The sequence below is a fragment of the Chrysochloris asiatica genome, unplaced genomic scaffold (genome assembly GCF_000296735.1).
Source record: "Chrysochloris asiatica unplaced genomic scaffold, ChrAsi1.0 scaffold00017, whole genome shotgun sequence".
NCBI lineage: Eukaryota > Metazoa > Chordata > Mammalia > Afrosoricida > Chrysochloridae > Chrysochloris > Chrysochloris asiatica.
In genome coordinates, this window is record NW_006408535.1 from 20,946,087 (window position 1) to 20,951,017 (window position 4,931).

The window sequence follows — 4,931 nt, forward strand, 5'->3', positions numbered from 1 at the left end:
CTCAATTAGAAGAAGAAAGAAAAAGAAAAACAGAATAATCTGATACAATTTGATGAACTTGACTTACACCTATGGATGCAGTAGCTCAAAAGTGGGAACAAATCTTTACAGTGAGAATCATCCCCACCTTCTCCATACACAGAGTAGACAGGGATGGGCAACTTACACACTGGCTACCTAAAATGGGCTGGGGCTACAAAGGCAAGAAGTGACTGGCTCACAAGTTTTCAAGAGAGAGCCTAGATCCAGAGGGTGCGGAGGAAGGTAGAATCTCCACTGAGTAGTATCGGATCTGTCTGGACGGGGCTGATGAAAGGAGATGGGGATAGGTCTCTTGTGGTACAATAGCGAATAATTGTTATCAGGATTGACTGAGAGTGTTTGAAATACAAAGGTAGACATTTTGTAGCAAAAAGAGGGGAGTGATTGACTTTGCAGTCCAAAAGCGGAGGTCCCTGGGGCAATCAAAGGAGAAGAGCAGAGTGCAGGATCCTACCCAGAAAAACAGTGATACCAGAGATGGAGGCAGAGATGATGACTTAGAGAGATTGAGCAGCTGGGGACTTTAGACCCAGAGAGGGAGAGGGGCTGTGTGCTGACAATCAGGGGCAAGCTTGTAGGATATGCCCTTTGTTTCTTTGATGATGCATGGAAGGGATTATAACCATGGCAATGAAACGACATACGTAGGATGAATGTAAATCTAATGTTCTCCCATGTAAACTATCACATAATTCACAATAAAACATTAAAAGAAAAAATAAAAGAATATTGTATAACATAATGAAACCCTAACATACCCTAGGTAGGGAAACACCAAACAGCATCCACAACTGTGGGCTCAAATATGCTAACAATTATGAAGATGATACCAGATCAGGCAATGTTTCCTTATGGTGTTGTACATAGGCTCACTAGTGTGGAGCACGTGTGATGGCAACTAATAACAACAATGTTGTTATTGTTAAGTGCCAGTGAGTCAGTTTTTTACTTAACTTAGTGACTCTGTATAGAGTTACCAAGAACCAACTGGTAGGTTTGAACCACCAACCTTGCAGTTCAAACCAACCTTATCATCCAGTGCTTATTCTATAGCGCCACACCAACAACAGCAATAACCTTGTTTTATTTTCTTAGCATTATGAGTCTCTGAAAGCATCTTATTTATTTATCTAGTTTTTTGTTATCTGCCTTGACACAAGAATGGAATTTCCATGATGAAAGAGACTCAACTGACACTTCCAGTGCCTTGCTCAGTGCCAGGCATGAAGAGGTCAAGATTATATGCTGAAGCAATTAGTCAATATATAATTTTGAAAATGGTGAAGTTTGAAAGTAGCCACACAAAAGAGAGAAAGAGAAAGTGTGTTATTTGTATATTCATCCTTACAGAGAAGTTTGAGCAGCATAGTCTGCAAACCTGATAGTCCAATGTAGAGAAAAAGTTCTATCTTTGTTGCCAGTCATGTGAACTGTTACTCTATGTTCTTGTGTTGTTTTTAAGTACCATCCAGTTGGTTCCGTCTCATAGTGACCCTGTATATAGTTTCCAAGGTTCACAGTCGAGTGATTATCCTACAGTGCCACACCAGGAGTCTAGAACATTAGATGAATTGAGTTTATAGAGAATCATAAGTACTAAAAAATAATTGTAAAATGATACTGACTCAAACTTTTATAATTTTCATCTACTAATTTTATATTTGGAGTCCTGTGTGGCATTGTAAAGTAAGCCCTGGACCACAAGGTCAGTTTGAATCCCAGAGTCGGCATTTCAAACTCACCAGCCACTCCACAGAAACCCTATACAGGGTTGTTATGAGTCAGAACTGACTTGACAGTACTTACCAACAATTTTACATTGGAGTCCTTGTGTGGTGCTGTAGGATAAAGCATTGAACCACAAGATTGGTTTGAACCATAAAGTTAGCAGTTCAAGCCTACTATCTGCTCCTCAGGAACCCTATACAGGGTTGCTATGAGTTAGAACCAACTCAATGGTACAGACCAACAACAAAAACAATTTTACATTTAAGTATTTTTTAATAACATTTCCTGCTGTCTAGCTGAACTGGATAGATACTCTAACAAATGTATGGATGTGATACAGCACAAATACACAGTCATAAGCACTAGACTGCCAACTGCAAGGTTAGCGGCTCAAATCCACCAGCTTCTCAGAAACCCTGTACAGGGTCACTATGAGTTGGAACCAACTCCATGGCACTTAAGGACAAAAATACTAAGTAAGCTGAAGAATGTAAAAAGCCTTTAAACAACAATATCCTCTAATTATAGTATCCAGAAAGACAAAAATATCCTCTAATTATAGCATCCAGAAAAACAATGATGTGACACTTAAAGCTCCCCCCAAATAAGTAGATTCTCAACAACAACAACAATGTATGTTAAGGAGCCCTGGCAGTACAGTAAGTGAGCACTCAGCTGCTGATGGTGATAACTAGGTGGTTTGAACCCATGAGCCTTTCTGTGGGAGAAAAATGAGACAGTTTGTTTCTGTAATGATACACTGCCTTAGAAAAAGTAGCCAGTCTACTCTTTCTTATAGAATTGCAATGTTGTTGTTAAGTGCTGCCGAGTCAATTCTGACTCATAACGACCCTGTGTAGGGTTCTCCAGGAGCAGCTGAAGGGTTTGAACTGCCGACCTTGTGATCAGTGCCATACCAGTACTCCAAAGTATCTACTAGAACATAATTATTTTCCTAATAACCTGAAAAATGCACTCAATGAAGTATGTACTTAATATTTAATATTTCTTCATTTAATATTGAACATGTTCCTTAATGTGGACTTTGAGAGACAAAAGATGTAAAGCAGATGTAAAGTAGAGCAAGTAGCCAAGATGATTAACATAATTTTCTACACATTTTTCTTTGCACACATTTAACATGAATCTCAGGAATGGCTTCAAAAAGTGAGCACCTCTTAAGAGACTGTTAGTCACTTTTAGTACTACTCTCTGGGTTCTTGTAGCCACATTAAAATTAAGGTGACTGGGGTGGGGGGGGGGGACTCTTACCATTCCTGAACAGAAGCTTTTTAAGTAAAAAAATCTTTTTTCCTTTTCTTAATTTTATTCCTCCAGCTATTTCCTTTAATGTACTTACTGATATAATGCAGTATAATGTCGCTCATAAGTTCTGAACATGTAGTTATGGACTGATAATTTCATAGGTTAGAACATTCGGTCAGAACACTCATTAGATTACCATGTTCTCTATCCTATTCTATAATTTTTCATATATCTATACGTCTATCTAAACACAAAAGACAGTGGCTGCTCTCTGCTGAGAGATGAAACGAAAATCTCCATTACAATACATTGTCTTCTGTATGAATGCTCTACATTTTCAGCTGTCTTCACTGTATTAACTGATGTCATCTTGTGGATTTTTAGTCTTGTCTAAACTGCTCTTGCAGTGACACTAATAATAAAAAGATACATCATGAGGAGCAGTTATTAATATATAACACTAATTAGATAAAACGTTGTTTTGTCTAGTACTGCTATATTACATTAAAAAAAACTGCCCTACCATGTTCATTTAATGTCAACATAGTCTGTACATGGAGAAATATATTTTGAAAGGCAAGTTGGTTAACTCTTTTTAAAGTCTTATGAAAAGTGGTTTTGAAATTACTATATATCATCAACCAAGCCACTACATAAATTTGCTTTTGTGAATGAAGATCAATCTGAGTAGCAAGAGTTTAATAATACAAAACGAATATGAATTATTCAAAAAAGAGCAAGCATTTAATGTTTTCCTTTAATGAAAATGCTGATTATAAAAGTGGAAATGTCTTACCAATTTGGAGCTTTTTGTAATTTTGTACTTCCCACTCATGTAGCATTTTTTTTTAATGCTCTATAATATGGAAAGACATGAAAAATCACCATATTGAAACAAATGGATTCAGTACATGCCTTTGTCAATTAGAATGTTTCTTACTAGTACTTAATCAATTCCTTTGCAGTCAATAAATAAATTAGAGGGGAAAGAATGGAGCCAAATTTTAATAATCAATAATTAATTTTAAGAACATAAAATGCTTAGAAGTCCCAATAAAATGTGTAAAATGGTCATGACCTTTAAAAAGCCATTCTTTCAGTAAGCCTAGCCCACTTTAACAAGGCCAAAGACAAGCAGCATAAGGCATTTTAGATATTGGCACCAGATTTCTTTTACTTTGTCTTCCACTTGCCAGTTCCATATTTCTCGTCTCCACCTTCCATTTCTTTAAAGGCTATGTATTGCATTATATTTGTAACTAGTCCTTTGGCTTGGAAATGTGCTTTCAATGACATTCTGGTAAATCTCAGTAGTTGAAGGATGTAAGTTTCAGTGTTTACCCAGCAGCTTTATGAACTCAGTGAAAGAGAGGAAGACCCCTAACAAGATGGACTGACACAGTGGAAGTAGCAATGGGCTCAAGCTTAACAACAATTGTGAGGATGGCGAAGGACTGGGCAGTGTTTTGTTCAGTAGTGCATAGGTTGCTATGAGTAAGAACTGACGTGATTACACTTAACAACAGTAATAACAATCATAAGCAAGTGAAGTAATAGCCCTCCTCATCTTCCATCTCCTCCTCACTCATTCTCCCTTCCCCTAACTAGTCTAATGATTCCTCAAATTAATTCTAGCTTTAAACATCCTTCTTGTTGTGATAAACCAAAATCCAAACTTATTGCTATTTGAGTTCATTTTGGCTTATAACGATCCTTTATGTTAAGGAGTGAAACGGCTCCACAGGATTTTCTGGGTTATAATCTTTATGGAAGATTATAGAGGAAGACCTCTAACAAGATGGATTGGCCAGGTGGCATCATTGATGGACTCAAGTGTGGCAGCTGTAGTGAGGTTGGCCCAGGATCGGACATTGTTTCTTTCTGCTGTGCATGGG